The sequence below is a fragment of the Pygoscelis adeliae genome, unplaced genomic scaffold (genome assembly GCF_000699105.1).
Source record: "Pygoscelis adeliae isolate BGI_AS28 unplaced genomic scaffold, ASM69910v1 Scaffold36, whole genome shotgun sequence".
Lineage (NCBI taxonomy): Eukaryota > Metazoa > Chordata > Aves > Sphenisciformes > Spheniscidae > Pygoscelis > Pygoscelis adeliae.
This window is the reverse complement of record NW_008824934.1, coordinates 3,647,874-3,668,472: the sequence shown is the minus strand read 5'-3', so window position 1 is coordinate 3,668,472 and position 20,599 is coordinate 3,647,874. Positions and strand designations below refer to the sequence as shown.

General features: G+C 49.7%; 1 protein-coding gene across 5 annotated transcripts in view; it reads left to right on the top strand.

Moving 5' to 3' along the window:
* Positions 1-20,599, top strand: part of CASZ1 (castor zinc finger 1) — a 243,234-nt gene that overhangs the window by 61,928 nt on the left and 160,707 nt on the right. For all 5 annotated transcript variants that reach the window (XM_009325209.1, XM_009325207.1, XM_009325208.1 and 2 more), the window contains exon 2: positions 8,687-8,830. The gene's annotated coding sequence lies outside the window, so the exon portion shown is untranslated. The remainder of the gene's footprint in view (positions 1-8,686; positions 8,831-20,599) is intronic.

Here is a 20,599-nt window from a genome sequence, read left to right as displayed (position 1 = left end):
GGCTCCAGCTGCTGCTGTTTGAAGTAGGAGGGAAGGGTGGGAGTTTCTCCTGGAGGGGCTGCCCCTGTCAGCAGCCTTGGGCAGGTGGAGGGGGGAATCTAGCCAGCGAGCAGGCAAACGCACACAGAAATGATGCTGGAAGCCAAGGCTAGTCCTGCTGATGTGGCCCTTTCTCCTGCAGCGGATCATAAAATATGGCTCAAATTTTCATTACGGCCTCTATTGATTATCTTTTGGGACAGATGAATTATAGGGAACATTAAATTAAAAAAAAAGGGAAATATTTGAATGAGTTTGGGAGGTCGATGCCAGAAAGGCTGACGCACCAAGCCTTACCGGCACTTGCCTGCTTTGTGGGCCTGCTAGGCCCTTCCCATGGTCCCCCTTGGGGAGCGCCTGTCCAGGGAGCTCCCCTTGTTTCTGTCAGCTGCCCCTGGGGAGCAGAAGGTGCTCTGCAGTGGCCATGGGCTACGCCTAGGGACAGCCCAGACGCGGAGGTGGTGGCTGGAGCACCTGGGTGCTGTTCCTGAGTCCTGCCTGATGCCACATGCTCTGCCTTCACTGGGAGGTGGCCGTGGGGACCTTCCAGTTAAACAGTACTCAACGGGTGTCTGGCTGGCACCTACCTTGGGATTCTGTAACGAAAGCGGAAAACAAGGGGCTGCTAATGGGAAAAGGCCAGGTCATTGCACTTGGAGACAAATTCGGATCTGATGTAAATGTATGCGTGGAAGCCAACAGTGAATCATAAAAGTAGTGATGGGCTTTCAAGAGTTTCCCTCCTTCCCTGCACCAAGAGAAACATCGCTGCCCTCATCTTTCCTATGTTGAGGGGTCTGTACGCTTCTCTCCAGGGTTCATCGAGTGCAGGAGCTGATTCTTGATGTGGTTTGTGGTCAGGGACCTTTGACTCCAGGTAAGAGAAGTGCCAGGATTGAATCATCCCACTGTTAATGTGGCAGAGTGAAGTCAAACCAGAGGAAGAGAGATCTGGCTTCTTGCTGGCGCTGGCCAGCTCTGATTTTGAGGATGATCCTGCAACTTTGTTCGTGTGGACTCTCTGTGCCTGTTCAGCTTTTCCAGGTTGTACCGTATGCCACACGATGCTCTGTGCTCACCTGCAGGAGATTGCCTGGTAAGGCTTTGTCCTCTGCTCACTTCTCTGACTGTATTCCACCAGAGTGGGTGAAATCCTCTAACCTGAAATGTCATCAGCATGCTTTCAGCAGCTGAAAGTGGGGAATAATGGATGTTACCTCTTTCAAAAGAGCCACAATTCAGAGCACTCTTCCCTTTCCCGGTGGTAGCAGGAGAGTCCTGGAGCAGACACTCAGAGGAGCTGGGTGGCTTTAAAATCCCTTCTCTGCGCTTTGTTCCTGGGTTGTATTCTGTCAGTCAGGCTGGCAGCCAGTGCTTCTGAGGAATTCTCTGTTTTCTTTTCTAAGATTGAGAAGAATGCAGCCAGGGTCCCTCTCCAGCCACCCGCCTTCACATGCCAGCTCGCAAGACAAACATCCCCCCGCAAATACTCGAGTGCATCTGGACAGGGGGTCCTGCATGGTATGGTCCTTATGCCCCACTGCTGCAGACTGACCTGGGGAGACACCCCTTCTCCCCTCACCAAATCCCCCTGCCTGCCACCACCGCCAGCTTTCTGTCTGTGGGTCAGAATGAACACCCAAGGTGTGATCTCTGCTTTTGAGACATTTGCATGTGTTGTGGTGGTGCCTTTTATTCACACATGTGCACAGATTCCCACTTGTCTGGTCACGCGGCCATTTGGCAGGGAGTTTTGCCAGCCTGCACATCTGTGTGTGCGTGTGCTGCAGGGGCAGAACTGTCTCTGCCTGTGCCATTGCCCGCACTGCCAACCTGGAGGAGCACAAGCACTCTGGGTGTGCGCACTGTTCGGCTGCGTGCAAAACGCCTCATGCATTCGCTGGTGTGTTTGTGTGACCTTTCAGATAAAAAAAGCATTATGAAGTGTGAGCATTCACCCTTGCTTATGGGAGATTTAGGTGCCGGTGGACAGGGCCACCTTTCTGAGTGCTTAATGCACACTTGCATGTACGTGTTTCACTTCCTTGCAGATCTGCCGATTTCACAAGCCATCCACAAAGCTTTGGCTTCACCTGGGCAAATGCAAAAGGTGGTGGTTTCCATGGCTCCACGGCCTCGCTCGAGCGACACACCCTTTTTGTATAAGCTGGCTCCCTGGAGTCGATTGTTTTTTGGCAAACAGCTTCATAAACTCCTCCAACAATTAAACTGAAAAGAAAAAAAAAACACAACAAAACCCATGCATTATGGAGTGAGACAGCAAACAGGTTGGAGCAACTCCTCCAGCCAGCTCCATCCCCACCAGCTCTGGGAGCTATCCCCAGGCCCCCGGTGCCAGGCAGGGGGGAGAGGAGCCCCGGCTGCCCTTGCTGGACTTCATTTTGGGAGGTGCCTGGGCTACTCCAACCCACCAAACTGCAGTGAGCTAACAAACATGAAGGAAAAGGTCATGTTATTCACTTTTATTTTTTCAAAGCTGCAAACATCCCTCTCTCTGGGAGGGGAGGCTGCACAGATGCCAGCTCTGATTAATTTAAATATTTACCAATCCCTTTTTTTTTTTAATTGTGTATGTTTGCTCTCTGTTTGTGTCCCATAAAATACCTGGTGTTTTGGGCGTACCCCGTTTGCAGGGTGCATGAGATCACACTGAAAAAATGCAGTGAAAAACATTTTCATGCCACGACACATCAAATAGGATTTTGAATTAAGATGAAGATTTTTTCCCCCTTTTTTATCTCTGAAGTTTGGGTGAAAGGGTTTTCTTTTTCTAGTTCTTTTTTTAATTCTTCTATTTAACTAGGAAGAAAAATTGCCATGGAAATCCCTTAAAAATTACTTTTGCCTCATCTCACCATGTCAGACAATGAAGGCAACTGTGCTGGTCAAAGCACCCATTAGTGTTTATTTCTGTGCTACTGTCTTGATGGTAGTTTGTTCCAGTGGGCAGGCAGTGAGCAGGGGAGAAGTCTTGAGTTTGAAAGCCACTGCCACCTCTGAGCTCCTGGGTGAGCGACTGCAGCTCCGCTCCTTTCCCTGCCCGTTGCTCGTCTGTCTGTCAGACTTGCTCTGAGGCAAGTGCTGTTTTTTACTGTGTGTGCATCCCTGGCACGGGGGTCTCGTCTCGTTTGGAGCTGGTGGGGTGCTCCTGTAAGACTCACAGGTGGCTTGCCCATCGTGCTTTTCAGGGGAGGCAGCTGAGATAAATGAGTGACCTTTTGGTGGGCCTCCCACCACCCGCTGGGCACAGAGACTCGTGGGTTTATGTGCCCCAGAGCTGAGCATGGTACAGGAGCCAGTTTGGGCATAGGCACATCATGGCACATTGCCCTCTTTGGTATGGGATTTTCTATATGCTTTTGGCCATAGAGGCTTGCATTCCTCTGGGAGGGAAGTTTTATTTGCGGGTTCAAGCTATGAAAGCACTACTGACATTCACCCCACCTCCTTTTAATTGTTTTCCGTGCCCATTGGGTCATAGTCTGATCGCAGCTACATCTGGGAAAGTACAGAGCTGTTCCTTGGAAAAATGGAGCATCTCCAAATGGAGAGTAGCACTGCTGGGATCAGGATCCAGCCACCTCCCCTCTCTGCTGCGTGGCTAGCAAGCCAGGCAGAGTTTGGCCCAAAGCACAAGTCTTCTGCAGGGGCTTTTTGTTTTACTGCACTTATAAAGGACCACAGCTTGAACTTCCCTACTATGAACATCAGGTCTTGAAGCTCTGCATCGGGAGAGGCTTAGGGGAAGAAAGGAGCAGAGGCGGTAACGTATCTGTAAGCGGGGCTCACAGACAGCTGGAAGTTGGCACGTGAGCCAGATGTCAGTGCTGGGATGCCAGGGGTGCAGCTGCCTTGTTAAAAGCCTTAAGGCTGTCATTGGGGCAGGGTAGGATGTACATACGTGTATGTCTACTGAAGGGGGGGGATTTGCACTGCTAGAATTTGAATCCTCTGTTCCTGCTCTGCTGTGGGGAAAGGAAAAGAGAAGGGGAAAAATCAAGGTGGGTGTGCAGGGAGGGCAGCAGTTGTCTCATCTGAGCCATTAGCCAGAATTTGGAATTGGACCTGTTACTTTTGAGGAATGTGGGGCAGTGGAGGAGAGATATGTGAATGTGCACACGGCTCTTGCTTCAGTGTCCTAGGAAAATGCCAGAGCGTAGGATGGCAAGGAGTAGTAATTACCCCACAGCTTCAGCTCCACCACTGCACCACTCTTTGATCACTTACTACTTTTCTATTCCTTCTGCTTCTTGCTGTAATTGTTACAAAATCTCTCTGCTTTGGGAGGGGTCCAGGACTCCAGGGCCCAATTGCATCTGCCCTGATTCAGAAAGTGGGTCATGCTGCTTGGTCTGGGAAGAAGATACTCATCTTGCTTAGCATGATATTTATTAGGAGATAGGGAAGGGAATGCAACCGCGCTGTTGCCTAGAAAATTGCTCTGGGGGGATAGCGAAGGACTTGTGAGGGCAGAGCACAGAAAGTTCTTGCGCACCCAGTGCCTGCTGAAGCTGTGCCACATTCCCCGTGCCTGTGTTGCCTGCTTCCTTCACAGCGAGACATGGTGCGGATAGATGGCAGGACGATAGTGGAACTGGGGACAAGGGAGGGATTTGTAGCTGCTCACTCAGCAGCTGCCAGGCAGTGATGGGCTCTTTACCTTCTTGGAGTAGAGGCTGGTGGGAGTGGAGGTAGGGGAAAACCAGATCTAGTTTGTTCATAAAGACGTGCTGTTTTCACAGTAGCAAGTGAAGACCTAACCTGTTTGGGTTTTGCTGCTGGACAAGTGACCAGCTCTGCTCCTGCACACCCTCCAAATACACGGCAAGCCTGGGTATTCGGTGTGCTGTATGACACAGTGCCCTGAAAGGCAAGAGCTCCCCTGCTAAGAGCAATTACAAAACCTGGATCCAAAGCCTAACATAATTTACTCTGTGCTGTATCTATCTCTCATTAAACAACAGAGAGAAGGAAACTCAGTAGAAGAAGCAGATGACGATACGCCCAGTGTTGCTCCAGCAGGGTCTCACAGTAGGGACTCTGCCACAGACCGCCCTACTCGTGGGGGGTAGAAAAGCGCAGCTGATCCTGCCAGTCTGGCTGGGCCTGTGCTGCTGCTTGCTGTGAAATCACCCTCAGGATTATCCAAAGGAAGAACTGGCAACTCCAGTAACTTGGAGGGCCGGATCCTCAACTCGTTTAAATTGGCATGACTTCACTGAAGCCACCGAAACTGCACTGATTTTACACCAGGTGAGGATCTGGTCCAGAATCTTCTGAAAGAAGAAGATAAAGAGGGCATGAAACAGAGGGTTGATAGAGCTCATGTACAAGCATGGGGACATGCTAGTGTTTCCTGGTCATAGCTTTTTAGTGGCAGCATGGTGAGAGGGGTCAGAGGCACAGTAAAGACCCTCACCTTTTGATTCAGCTTGTCGTGAACCCTGCTAGACTTGTTCTCGTAGGTGCTCTAAGCCTGGTCCGTCTTTTCCCGTACATTCAACACCACTAGTATCTCTTGTGGCGTGTGATGCCGTTGGCTGAGGCAGACCGGCAGCTGTGGCTTTAGCCTGACACTACTGCCACCGCAAGTTTTAATTTTGCCGAGCTTGTGAGATGATGGGAGGAGAGTTTCCATTTCAAGGAAGGAGAGTAGCCGGTGTCCATGTCCCAAATGACCGCTTCATTGGGCAGTGTTAAGCACATGCCTCCAGAAATTGTTGGTTCCTGGTGTGGCAGGCCAATTTCATTTTCCCAGCTCTGCACCTCATTCTTAGGTGGGGGTATTATGGGATGTATGTAAGAAGGTATGTTGTCGTGTATTTCTGGAGGAGGTTGTTTGCTGTAGCACCAAGCTCTTGGGACCTGCAGAGATGCACAGAATTCCCTCCAGCCCCCGGTACGCACTCACATCCGGGGTGGATCTGGACAGGGTTTTAGCAACTCCCAGTGCAGCAGCCCAGGGCCGGAAGTGAAGAAGGGATAAAATATCCAGCTGAAACTCCTGTAGGATGTAATTACCTGAGCTGGAAGCTGGCCAAGACAGCAGGTATCATGCATCATCTGCTGGTGGTATCAGAAGCACCTGGCATTGCGGGAGAGGTGGTCAGGGCCGAGGAGTGACATTGTTTGTGTGAGAGACAGGACCGCTCCCTCAAGGCTGCCTCTGTGGGCATTCTGCATAACGGCTTTTGTCCGAGTCACTTGGTGTTTGTTTCCATGGTTGTTCTGTGCACGTACCATGGTGCCTATAAAATGCTCTTGGGAAACTACAGCCCATGGATGGATGGCCCTGTCCTGACGTTCATTCAAATGCTCCTACTTTTCCATTTAAAAGAAAAGAGGAAAAAAGCTTAAACAAAAAAAAAAGGAAAAAAAACAACAAAGGAAATTGACTTCCCAAAAATTACACTAAGCTAACATTTGAGGCCTGGCACAAATCCATCACAGCCAGGAAACTCAGAATTAACCAGTGCACTCCCATGGCTGCTGGGAGGGGCTGCACTCCGGCAGCGCAGGCCAAAGCTTCAGAATCTGGGGGCTTGGGGATGAAAGTCCTCCACGTGTCTCTGAAGTGCAGCAGAAGGTGTTCTCGTGGACCTCCACGCATGCGAAAAAGCAGCATTAGATGCAGGGGCAGCTTTATGCTTTGGGGAGAGGGTTAACACCAAGCTCCTGGTGCTCAGATCTGACAGCTGATACCAGCACCTGACCAGGGCTGGTTGCACCAGGACTTTCCCCACGGGCTCTGTGTTGGTGGAGCAAGGACAGAGTGATACAGCAGGTACCTGCAAGCTGCTGCTGAGGAAGCTTGAGAACCCTAGCCCAGGTTGCAAGTAAGGAGAAAGTTGAGTGTTCTTCGTTCCCACTTGCACGTGACACAGCATAGCATAAATCATTGTGATTGACAGCTTCAGTTCAGTTCAGGTTAGAGGGGAAGGGAGGGAAGCGCAGGTCAAGCCGGGGAGCAGTGCTGGGGCTGTGCAAGCAGCCAGCCCTGAGCAGGTCACAGGAAGAGGCTCCGAGCAGAAATCGTGGCTGGTGTTGCGGGTCAGAGGTGGCCTGAGCTGGCAGAGCGGGATGGACAGAGGCTTGCAAAACACCTGCTGTGTGCTCCTCGCCTTGTGCTGATGATATCGGTGCTGTGCGTTTGCGAGGGCTCATTTCACTCATCAGTTTTGAAAAAGAAAGGAATGGGCTCCTGTACCTACTGCTGCAAAGAGGCTGGCACCGTGCTGAGAGCGGGACAAAGGTCCAGCCGTGCTTCTGCTATCCCCAGCCCTGGTGGGTTGCCAACCTGCTTTTGCTGTGAATTTTCACAGCTTTGGGGTACTGCAGACAGAAGACTTGATGTCAGAGCTTTGATAGTATCTCATTTCAGAGGCTGGGGGAGGTCGGGATGTGTTAAGGCTGAAAATATTTACAGGTTTTGAAGTTGAAACGCAAACAGGAAAAGCCCTTTAAAAAGTGAGTGTAGTGGATATTCAAAACAGGGATTGCCATGGAAACGCCACAATATTTGCTTAAATTGACACAAAGGTTGCTGGTTGCAGGGTTCTGACTTCTTTGGCTCCATTTTCTTTGGCCCAGCACCTATCACAAATTGATCTCAACAACCCTCTTTTGTTTTGCTTCTTTTATTTTTGTCTGATGGAAATTAAAAAAAAAACCACCACCACCAAAACCCTCCAGTCTACAAATCCCACCTCACAGAAGAGTCTGAAGCTTCTGAGCTTCTGTCAAATGTTGAAGCTAGGACATTTTTTAATTTTGCAAGTAAGGTAAAAGTTCTTGTTCTTTTAATCTGTGTATTTATTCATTTCCTCCAATGCAGGAAATGGAAGGGGATTGTCTTAACTGTCTAGGGAGAGCGGGAAGAAGGGTGAAACCTGTTGCAAAGGTAGCAGTATGCATCCAAGGAGCACAGGAAGGGAAGTGGGACTTTTGTTGTCCAGCTCTTGGACCGAAATTTGAGAGATTTAGTTTCGGTTCCCAATTCTGCTTCAGGTTTGCCAAGTGACCTTTGACAAGTCACTTAAGTACTGTGTGCCTCACTAAACTGGAAATAATTATTCTTCCTTTGTCTCGTCTGGTTATATTTGTAACGTCTTTGGGGTTGAGGAATTACATTTGATGTGGGGGTGTACAAGACTGACGATAGAGCTTTGTTCTACCAGTAGTTGTAAGACGAACACAAGCGAATGATTCCCCCACAAAGGAGGGGTGGCATCATGATCTCACATGTGCAGAAATGCTCAGCTGGCTTTGGGGAGAAGCTCTTTGCAATAAGTGGCTTAGTTCTGTAGGCTGCTTCTGCAACTGATTGACCTGGATTTTCTTCTGGGGAAAGTTGGAGTGTGTGGCCCACCGGATGGTCACCTGGGCGGTTTGTGTCTTGACTTCTGAGTTGCTAGCACCACACATGGCAGAGAAGAAGATTGGGATGCGGTGTGTTTGGCAGGGCGTGAAATGCCTTGCCTTGCTGGACTGTTGTGTGTGACCAAGGGCTGAGGTCTGTGGGTGGCTGTGGCATTTGAGACCGGCGTCATTGCTTGTGCTTGTGATTCACCTGAGCTCTTGTACTGTTCAGTAGGGAATATTCATTTCCTTTTGAAACTCTCCTCAGGGCAAAGAGACTTCACCAAGTGAAGGGAGACAGTCAAATTCACACTGTCTTCATCTGAGACCACCTCCAGAACAAAGAACCTGACTTCCCTCCTGGCTTTGTACACTGGAATGGACCTTGAAGCCTGTGACTTCTCAATGCAAGGTACTGGCTTTTGTTCTGTGATCAAACCGTCTGCTCTGAAATAGGACTGGAGTGAGTGATTTTGGCTCTCCAGAGCCTCCATTCCAGTTCCTGGGAAATCTCTAGCCTATAAAGTTTAGAAGAGCTGCTGAAAGTCATTGGTTTGGGTGGTAAATGCATGGTGGGGTGTTGGTTTGTCTTGGGCTGGCTTACAAGTAGGACTGGGTTAACCCCTGACATCGCTGCCCATTTCTGCACAGACATAGGCACCCAGCTGACACAGCAAAGCGCTGGTTTCAACAGCTCCCTCTCTTAGCCTCCTTCTTCCTAATGAGCTGGTGTGCAGTATTAACAATTAGCCAAGTCGTATGCCAGAACAGGCTAGCATGGCAGTCCCCTGGGTAAGTATTGTGTGGGACAGTTTCTGATTGACTTGTTTCACAAAAGAAGAGGAGTTTGAGGATGTCTGTGGCCACGGTGGGAAACTCAGAAAGGTTGTGAGGGGGTGGGACTCTCTGTTTCTAAAAGGCATTTTACTTTCTTCATTGCTTGGCGCCCGTCACAGCTTCTCTACAAAGAAAGGTATGGCACAACATGGCCTAGAAGAAAGCAGCTGTAGGATAACAACAGTGGGATAATGTATTTCTTCTCAATGGTTTGGGGATTTGGGAGGCACCTGGTGGCACTGTCATACTGCTGCAGATAGAAGGGGCTGAGGATCCTCGCTGTGTCTGGGCTTTGTATGATGTTATGTCTGCTCTGTAGGGGGTAGAGGTTTTGTCAGGGGCTATCTCCATACTGTGTTGGCACCATTAAATGATGATGATGCCTGAATGGAGATCAGCCACCTGAAGTGCCTGTGGGGATTGTGTATCACTATGTTCCTCTGTCTTTTGCTGCTGTGCCATAAAAGATACCTGGGCAAAGCAGTGTATCCAAAGCTGTTGTGAGTCACAGGTACAGCTGAGACCTGAACTAGAAGGATCAGGGTGGAGGGACTGTATTGGCTTAGCAAGAGGGAAGACGAGAAAAGTCACAGGGCTAAGATGTTGGTCTGGGGCTTCAGCTATCCCTGTCCATCCCTGCCTGTGTGTGGCATGGGGGAATTTACTCATGTTCTGAGTGCCCTACCTTAAAGAGCAACAGCCGTGATCCTCTAAGGCTCAGCAGGGCTTAGTGCTTGCCACGTGTTCAGAGCCTACAGACCTGACTGCTTTCAGTAAACCTGCCTGAAGTAAATGCAGTATGCTTCAGGATGGGATATAGGTGAACTGTGCCTTCCCACACCTTCCTAGTGCTGAAACTCCTTCAGGGTCTGGCATGCTTTATTTGGAAAGCTTGTTTTTGAACTATTAATGTAGGGAACTCTGGCCTTTATCCCTGCGTGAGCTGTTCTGGTGCCTGTGTCCCCTTTTAGAGAAGTGGCACATGCCTTCCCAGGCCTCCAGAGGCAAGAAAGCTTCCCAAATCGGAGCTCTGCCTGAGGGAATAGGGTAGTGGAACATGAAGAGCCTTGAGGTTTTACCAAATAAGATACAAATTCTCAGGTTTGACTGTAGCAGGTGAATTTTCCGCCAAACATCCTTACGTGCCTCTCCAGAGAGGCCCAACATCCAGGGGGAAAAACTCTGCTGAGGAAGCTGCTGTATAGGTTCTGGGTCCATTTTTCCATCAGAGGGAGCTTTTCCTGTGACCCCTTTCAAAGGTTTCTGCTGGTATAGCTCCTGGTATTGAAAGCCCTGCATGTCCATCTGACATGGACCTGGGATGTGCAGAACCTCAGAGGCATAGAAGGCAAGAGGAGGAGACTGATATATCATGAATTCCTCAAGTGCTGAAGTGAACCTTAAGGTTCAGGTTCTTGCAGATCAGTAATCCTTTTCGATGTTTGCCTTCTCCTCCTAGTACCTACTGGGTGCATTGCCTGAACAAAGCTGAGTGTCCTTCAGGGGCTGTTTTCTGAGGGACAGAAGCTCATTAGAGACAACAGAAATATTTCCCTTGACTCCAGCTCTTTTCTGAGGTCCCCCTAGCTCTACAAGCATCACTTCAGTGAAGGAGATGTATTTAGCCTTTCAGGCATGTGGCTTTGTGATCGCTCATGCTCTGGACTAGAAATCCCTGTGTTCCAGTCTTCGGCCCTGGAGCAAGTTGTATGGCTTCTACTTTCAAAACAAGCTCAATTTACTTTGGGCTACAGAGGCTGTTTGCACGTTCTCCAGAGCCCATCCCTAGGCTGTGATTGCTTTTTTACTCTCTGTTTATAAGCACAAGCTGGCTGTTTAGTCCTAGAGCTATAAGGGTTGGAGGGAGTTTTCTTGTTCAGTTGATGAAGGGTAGCCTTTTATGCGGGGGAAAAAGCTAAAAAAAAGTGGGAGAAGGATTAGAAATACCTGCTCTGTCTGTGTTTGAATTTGCAAAATATTTCCACTTGCTTCAACCCTAAAGTAAACCTAAATTTGGGGGTTAACTTGGGCTGACTGTGTTATTTTTGCTAGGATCCTTGGGATCACTGCATAGGCACAACTGCTAAGGGAGTGAGGTGGGAACTCTGCCTTCCACAGAACTGCAGCCGGCCCAGCCCAGCCAGCCCTGACGGCTCAGATCCTGAGCTGGGCTGGGGAATATGAAACAGCCTTGCAAAATCATTGTGGAAATTTACCCGCCTGTGTATGAAATCAACTTGCCTGCCTTTGCCAGGAGGAGTTTAACTTGCCCATTAAAATATACATCTATTTATGTATTACTTGTTCTGTGAGAGAAAATTTTCCCAGGCAGTTACAAAACTCAGTCTAGACTGTAACATGTGGCATCTGGTGGTAACATGCCATATACATATATCTGAATACAGTATCTACTGTATCACTCTGGTTGGGAGTTAATAGCACGTATCTGGATTATAGCGAGGTCTTTCCGTTTACAGCACGCTCTCACTGGATAAAAGTTTGGCCCAGTTCCTGCCTGCACTGGTCTGAATGGGGCTCTACCCTGCCTGCTTCCATCCAGAAAAAGCAAGGCAGGCATTTCCATGCTGCCTGTTCTGACCTGTGGCCCCATGGTCCACCTAGGCTGGAGGCAACAGTTCTCGGGCAGAACTCTTCCGGTATGGCTGAGTTGAGGAGAGGGAAGATGTTAAAAGCCTGTCTGGGATAAGAGCAGGGTTGTCACATCCATCTGCTCAGGCCCTGACGAGCAGCTGATCCATATTGTTAACATATTGCCTGCCATATGGGCTAGCTCAGCTCTCCAGGAACGCTTGGGAGACCTGACCTCTAGTGTGACAAGATGTGAGCATGAAGGACGGGTTGACAACAGCCCTTGGGTCTCGGAGTGTGAAACTGTGTTTCAGCCACTTCCGCTGCCTTCCCCTGCGCTCACTCGTGCACTGTCTCTGCCTGCCTCTCTCCCTCTCTTTTCTCTCTCTGAGGTTTTTTCCCTCCCTCCCCTGTTTTCCGCATCCCTGGTCTGTGCTAGATCAATGACCTTCACTCATAACCAGACTGGACAGTTCTGACTCCCTCCCCCGGGCCTTCGATCAGATGTTTGGTTGGCGGCTGTGGAAAGCTGAATGGGGAGAAGTCAAAGGAGGGGAAAGACGATCATGTGCTCGGCAGGCCTTATAGCTGTCCTTAACATATCTAGTCTGGGAATGGGACTGAAGCCTGATCCACTAAAGTCCTTAGCACCTCCTGCTCACTTGGATAATGGCAGACGCTAATATAGCTTCCTAATGGAGGGCCAAGTCCAGCAATGGGATCTAAGCAGGTTGAAAAGGCTCAGAGGTTCAGGGAAGGGCCCTGATGCCAGAGTTCGAGGAGGGAACAGTTACAAGGCTCTGGAGAGACACAGAACGATTTAGTTTCAAACTAAAGGTAGGCACAGCCCAAAGCCCTTTCAGAATCCCTGCTGTGCCCAGCAGCTAGTGATTTTGCACCTACAGCTGACCACATGAGGAGGAATAGTTGTCTGAGGAGGTGCAAAAGCTGAAGAGGTTTTTTGGCAGTGAGGAAGTCAGCTGGGCAGGATCCCTCCCAGGTGTTGAAGGAGCTCTGAGTACAGGGCCTGTGGTGCAGTGAGGTGCAAGCACAGAGCTCATGTGTATGGATATGTGAAGCAGTTTAGCCCTAAAGAAGCCCAGTGCTTAAGTGAGGGCCGGCAGTTGCCTGGCTGACTGTCATGCAGATGACCAGCCTGCCTAAAAACTCAGATGGAAAAAGGGTGTTCAGTACTGGAGGAGAGAGGACTGGGCCAGGACTTTTTGGGTTCAGACCTTGCTTTCCCTGCCACCTTCAGTCGTTCTTCTGACTTCATAGTGTTCTTAGTCTCCTAGAGCCATTGCTGATGAAGATGGCCATCTCTTTCCTAAGGCTTCTGTCTTCACACTTGAACTTTATGGAGGTTAAATCCTGGCTCTATTAAAGCAAGCACGAGTTTTGCTGTAAACCTCAGGGGAGTCAGGATTTCAGCCTTGGCTCCTCAGAAGAGGATCAGGATGTTTCCCAATCTTTCTTACCCATCAGCTCTGTCAGACCTGCAGGCATGACTTATTTGTCTTTTAATCTCCCAAAGGGTTGCCTTTTTTTTAAATGCCTGTAGTTTGAAAGTCAATATCCTCAAAAAAGCTGTGATTTTGCCCTGCTGCTCTTCACAAAGGTTTCAGACTGGTTTAGGTGCTTTTATCACTCTCCTTCCCCATATACCTGCAATTGCAATGAGCATTAATAGTGTTTATTTGTAGAGAGGAGCCCACTGAGGTATTGCAAAATAAAACACGGTGATGAGTCGTGGTTTATTTACTCAAGCTTCACTGATGTAACAAACCTGATTTTATGCTAATAATGACTCAGAAGCAGAGTTGGGAGGAGAAGCCAGATCTCCTGATTCCTTTAACCATATGACAATATTTCTTCCTGTCTTTACTAGATCCAGCGGCAGTTCTCTCAGCTGGGATGCAGGCAGCAGTTCTGTAGCACCCTGATGAAGCAGCTAGCTAAAAGAAAAGGTTAATAGTGGTCTGCCAGTTTGCAGCGTTCCACTAAACATTTAGGAACGCTTTCAGCTCTGGTAGGCACTGTATGCGGGGCTGTCTGTCCATCTGTCAGGCAGCTGTCCAGCGGGAGCCAACAGGGACGCTGACCTGCCGGAGTTCCTCATGGAAAACTGGCTGGAAATTAGTTGGAGCAATCAGTACTAAGTATGCACATGAGTGTTCGAGGGAAATGCATGTTCAAAATGTAGTTCTTAGAAATCTGTTGATAAAAACAAAAAATTTGAAAAATGAACAAATACTGTAAAGTGAGTGTGATCTGTTCTCTGATGAATTCTACTGAGGGCTCATTCCAGAGCTGGTGCTCAGCCCATGGGGCAGTACTGGAGGTGAGGCTTATCTCACTACTTGAGCTGAATATGAAAAGACTGTTTTAGCATATTGCCTCTGACAAATTATGTATTAATGCTGGGGCTTTTTTTTTGTTATTACTGCAGTTATATATTAACCATTAAGAGCCACAGGTAAGCCATCTGCTGATGTAAAGCAGCAGAGCTGCATTTTCAGCCAGCAGAACTATCCTGATTTTTGCCAGGGCAGTTTATGATCTGTCCCAGTATCTTTCTTGTGATTCTTGCTGAGTTTGTCTTAGCTGTACATTAATAGAACATACAAGAGAAAAGAGGAGAGGACAAACTAAGGTGAGTTTGAAAGTAAAATGAGCAAACAATATTGCTAGCCTTGTCCTTTCAGAAGTCAAAAGCTACTCCCCTCCTCCCCCCAACTGTAAGACTTAATAATACCGAGGTTTCTATGTGTTTAGGATGCACACAGATCACATTTCAGGTTGCTGTGCCCTGCTAGTGGGAAAGCAGAGTGAGCAGAGGGAGGGATAGCACTATACGTACATTGTTGTACAAAACAAAAATCTTATGTAGCTTGCAAGATCTCAGGCTTTAAGAAAAACACAAAACATTGCAAGGTTGACAAGAGTTGGCACATGGGAGCAATTCCTACCTCATTACCATGTCCCTGAAGTGTGCTGACCTAGAGAACAGCCTACTCAGGAACCTGGTTGCCATCCTCCCTTGCCAGGGCTAGTTACAACAGGAGCTGAAGTCAGTCACCCCGAAGGCCAGGAATGTTTTGGTAGGCCTGTTGTACCCGGGGCCGTTCGGCTGTGGAGCAGTGCAGATCCTAGCTGAGCTGGTCAGATATGGTGTGAGGCAGAGGGGGTTTGTCCTCTCTGACATCTGATCTTTGAGGAACTGGTAGCTGGACATCCTCAATCCCTGAAACAGTTAGGGATAAGGGTAGAGAGCTGTCCTGGGAATGGAGTGAGGTGAGCTTCTTGTCATCTTCTACTGTAGCAGCAGAGCCCAGCGCTGCTGCCTGCCCTGCTTGTTCCCCTGGGCAGCTGGGCTCTGGCTTTCCCCCCAAGAGGCTCAGGCTCCTTCCTTTGCACGAGACTGTTGTAGCCCCGGCTTTCCCAGCCCAGAAGGACCTGCTGGACGATGAGGGGTGCTTCCCCTGCCTCTCCCTGACTTCCCAGCACTCCTAACCTGGGGGTGACCAGCCAAGGAGGAGAATGCGGTTACTCTCCTCTGGGACCGGCTATCCAAGCAGGGCCTGAACAGGGACCATTCCACCAGGTGCATGCAGAGAGCACTGAGCTCCCAGGCTTTTGGCCCAAGCTTTGAAAATCCACACAATGTTCCCCTGGCAGAGTTGCCTCTTACCCCTTTCCTATCTGCAGAGAGAGGTGAAGGTTCTTCCCAGGACCCCACCAAATCAGTCACCTAGCAGCTTCTGGGCTTGCTCTTTGAACCCTGCTGTGCTAGCTATCCTCCCTTTATCCTGTTCTCTTCTACCCACTTCTCATTCCCCTGTGCCACTTTTTATGGGTTCGCCAGAAAGGAGAGGAGATTTTTCTTTCCCTTGTTTGCTTCACTCCATTACTCCCATCTGTTCACCCAGGCCCTTAGTCCTTTTGTTTTTCAGAGTCGTGTGGATTTGGGCTCTCTATTTGCTCTCTGGGATGCTCTTCTGGACAAGGCTGGTGTGGGAACGAGGTCTGGTTCACAGGCCAGCACGAGGGGTGGGGGAAATGTGCCTCTTCAAATTAATCAGAATTTTCTCCTCCAGAAATGCTAATGGGGGAAAAGCAATTAAAGCAGCCTGTTTTTTATTAAGTAATCTGTGTTAAGAGCTTGTAATGAAGTTTAGTGCCGTTGTGACTCGATATTTCAGCTTCATCGGTTTGAGTCAAAACAATCCAAAATGGGAAGGGAGCGAGGAGGTAAGCTGCTCCCCAGCATTGGTTGCGCTGACTCTCGTTCCAGCTTGCTCTTGCAGGCTTTCCAGTATAATGCGTATGAGACCACTCACTCTTTATCCTGCCCAGGAGGGCTGTACTGCAGAAGAAAGGGGGCTTTAAAACCTGCACACACAAACTGGATGGTTTCTTCTGGTTTAAAATACCTATTCTCAAAGTGGGGATGACCATGGCCCCTTGGAACAGCCTTTGCCTCATTTCTTGGGGTAGTTGCAAATACCAAGTTTTCCATAGGGAGCAATGAGTGGACAAGGGACAGCAGAGGGGAGGTAGCAGTGAGGAGCGGTGAGACCCTCCAGCCGAGTGCTGCATGCCTCTGAACAGGTTCTTAAAGCTTTCCCAACATCTGGAAAAGTTTTAGCTGCCACAGGGCGAGGGTGGGGATGGTGCCTGCCATTCCTGTCCTTTGCACCTCCAGGCCTGTGCTCACTCCCCTTTGAGCAGCACAGCCCTGTGACCAGGGCGGCAAACTGCTGAGGGGGTGCGAGCAGCTGTGGAAGTAGCCTGTCTCCTCCTCCTTTGCTTCCTCCCACTCCAGGAGAAGGCAAGAGAAAAAAGGGACAATGTCCCTTTAAAGAACTACATGCCAAGCCTCTGCCGTCCTGTTTTATCTGAAGTCCAACCGCATGTTGTTCCAGGGCCGATCCGCTTTAGCTAATTAATAATCTGACAGGAGCCACCCAAGGGATTAGCTGCTGAGACGAGCTAGACCAAACCCCCAGCAAATGAGCCCCGCACTCCCTGGGGACTCGGAGGTGACTTTGGGGGGCAGGGGGCTGCACCACATGCAGAAGGGTGTCGAGGTCCTGAAGGGGATTTATGGCATCTGGGAGGGTGAAGGGGGAGGCGAGGGGTTACAATTTATGAGATGTAAACTAATAAATCAGTTAGTTGAGGAGGGGAAAGGGGGAGCACCAAATTAAAAGATAACGTCTTAAAGGAGCAGTGTAAATTGATGGCACTCCTTGTGGCAGGGGACACCAGGAGAGTTCCCAGTGCAGACCAGTTGTAGCTTCCTCTGTACTGGCTGTCTGGGAGAGAGGAAGAAGGAGACTGCAAAGCAAAAGAGAAAAGGGTGTTGATAGGGATTGAGAGGAAGAGAGATGCATCTTTGCACAGTTTATGCAAACAGATGAAGGCTTGTCTTTTGTGGCAGAGGCAGCAACATGAAGGAGGGCATGAGGCCATCTCTTTTGGTCACAGAAGACAGGGGCTCTGGGTGGTTGTAGTGCCCCTGGCCTGGGAGGAGTTGGTGGGTAAGGCGGTGCATGGTCATCCTCTGCACTTAGTCCCCCCATATGATTAGGCTTCCAGCCTTGTAGGGAACTCTTTGGTTGCCTACTTGTTAAATGAGATTAGTGGAGTGGGTCAACTTGGAGCAAGACAAGTTACTATTAAGAGAGCTGTCTGAAGACAGTGATAAATTTTCTTCTCCAAATTTGCCTCTTCAGTGACTCTTCAGGCAGTGACAGGGTTTGGAGTTTGCTCCTGAGGCAAGTGTTTGGTTTTGTTCTGGAGGCTTGCAGAGGTCTGGAACTTCCTGGTGGTGAAGGTCCATTTTAGATTCTCTTCTGATTTCAGGAGCTATGTGCCTGCTGGGTAGGGTAGTGGCCTTGGGCATAGGTTTTCCCCTGCCTTTTCCACTGATGAGTCCCAGAGCTGTTCTGCCTTTCTATACTAGTCTCTTCTGGTGCCTTGAAACCTCTCCCAGGCCAAGGTTCTTTCTGAGAGCATGCCCAGGCCTCAGCTCTCTCTAGGGGCTGCTCTAATGCAAATGGTAATGCAAGATGGGATTTCCAAAAGCCTTCTTAGGGAGATTTGTAATCCCTGCCCCATGACAGTGCTAGACACAAGCTAATGGAGAGGGACCTGTGTGAGCTCTCTTTGCAGACCCAGAGCAAACCTCTGAACCCTTGCCAAAGGCCAAGCTTTTGACGTTGTTTCCTGCAAGGGCAGGAGACTCCTTTATTTTCTCCATCCCCACCTAGCCTCCAGCAGACCCAGGGCAGCATGGCCCCTTCCCTATCCGGGGCCAGGGAGCAAGGCTGTGGCTGTGGAGCGGCAGGCGGTCCCGGGAGCCCGGCGAGCTCCTCCTGCCCCACCCCACCCCGCAGCACCCCATGGCCTGAAGCCAGCCCAAGCCCCCGCGGTCAGCCCAGCATGAGCCATAAGCAGCTCTGAGGTGGTCGCTGGGGAACACCTCTTTGCTGAAGGGGTCTTGGGCTCGTGTGGGAGCTGCCCTGGGGGACCTTAGCACAGAGCCTGCAGATCGCTATTCCAGTGGGGCAACTGCATTAAGCAAACAAAACTCATCCGACTTCTTCTTCTTCTTCTACATATTTGCATCTAGACAACTACCTTGCAGCTTGCAGGGTCCCCAGCACAGATGTGTTGGGCTGGGGCTGCTTCTTGTTGTGATCTCAAAAGGCAGAGAGTTGAGAGGGAGCGGTCCTGTGCCTTGCTGGAGCTAAACTGTGATGCTGAGCCACCTTCCTTTCTGGGCAGCTTTGGTGGGCACTAGCTTGGGCCTGGGCTGCCAGAGTGGTCTAGAGCCGCTGGAAACCTCTGCCCTCCTGCCAGCGCTGCACCATCCCATCCCATCCCATCCCATCCCATCCCATCCCATCCCATCCCTCCTCATCCCATCCCATCCCTCCTCATCCCTCCTCATCCTGCTGTGCTTTTGCAGTCTTGTGGTGGGAGTGTGTGGGGAGGCTCTTCCGGAGGCTGGGCTGGCAGTCGCACCGTCGCAGCCTCTTGTACACACAGCCGCGGGGTGGCCTCCCTCCTGCAAAGCTGCCAGTGGCCCACGCTGCCTCCTGACCAACATCATTAGTGCGGGTATTTATATTTCATTAACAACATTAAGCCAAAATGGTATTAAAAGCAACACCAATGATAAATAGCTTATTAATAAACAGGGAACTGGCTGCACCACGTGCAAATTCAATCCCTTCCTAAACATGTCTCTACCACTAAACGCAGGCATTTAACTCCTGCTATTCTGGAGAAATTTGAAGGATGCTTTGGGGGAGGATGGGAATTGGATAAAAGCAGGGGGTGAGGGGACAGAGTGTCATGCAGTTTGGTTCTTACTAAGGCAGCCAACTGGGGTGGGAAGAAGGTGTAGATCTCTCAAAGTGCCACTACATTTCCACTACTGAGTGGGACGTATTTGGTTCTGTGTTTCTAGTGTAATTTCGATTGTGTTAAAACAGCAGTAGTATAGGTAGCATGAAACAAAAACGCAGAGAGATTTAAGATCCAAGTGAGCGTGTCTACCTTTGATTTTACCGGCTTCTGCCCTGTTTCCCCTACACACTTTCACATACCTTTGGGGAGTACCATCCACAGCAGTCACCAGCACAAAATCTCTTGCCTGCACCAAGCCCAGTCTCTCCCAGGGATCTCCGAGGACAGCCAGCCCTGTCCTCATTCCTCCCTGTGTGTTTATTCTAGGGATTAAGAATGTTAAAAATGTGGCTTTTCTTGTAAGCTTGTCAATCAGTTTATTATTTTTATTTTTTGTTTTTGTTTGCCCCCAACTCCTTATTCTCTGAAATGACTTCCCATGCTCCTGCCCCACCCTAAGTACAAAGGCTCTTTTATTGCTCTTCCTGCTCCTTCTTTCAGCAGTAAATTAATTGCCTCAGAAACTTGGATGACTTTGGAGTCGGAGGCCCCCCCTCAAACCACCTCTGAGTTTCTCAGAGGAGAGGTTCCTCTCTCCAAACACAGCTTGTGCACTTTCCCAATGGGGAGGACGTGGTGCAGGGCCTTGCCTCGCTTGATCACACTCCTGCCACGCAGTGCAAGCTGCTGCCTCCTTTGCATCCAGACACACTCCCCTGCTCCCAGGGCACGTGGGTCCCCCTGCTCTCCCACATCCAGTGTATGGTCAGCAGCACGTGCAACCTGCACCCAACACCCCACATACGTTACCGCCACAGGCAGCAGCGGCAGGTCCTGGGCATGCTCCTGGCCCCTGCTGCTTGCGTAGGCATGCTTTGCATGCAGCTCCCCAAAACTGGGCAACTTTCCAGTTGGTCATGCTCATCTGTATTGCTCTGACTGCATGCACCTTGCTGGCTTAGGTTGCACCAATTGCAGGTATAAGACAGTAACGTTGTGGTCTCCCTGCTGTGGATTGGTTTGCTCACCTTTCAGCTTGCATCACGCAAGGGGTTTTACGTGAAGAACGAGACCTCTTCCCTAGCCTGACCATGTCTGAATGTCAGATCTCACTTGTAAACAGTGCAGCATTAAGCATAATTTTCTGCACTTCTCTTCCTAAGCACAGTGGTGGTCCTGAATTTAGGATTTGAGGTGCAGCTGGAATCTTTTTGCTTCCTCCTCTTCTAGTCCTTAGGTCCTTCTGTTACAGGCTAGGCACAGATTGGATGGGAAGGGAGCACAAGAAGATTGCGGAGCTGGCTGGACTCATCTCCATGACCTGTGTCTTGCACAT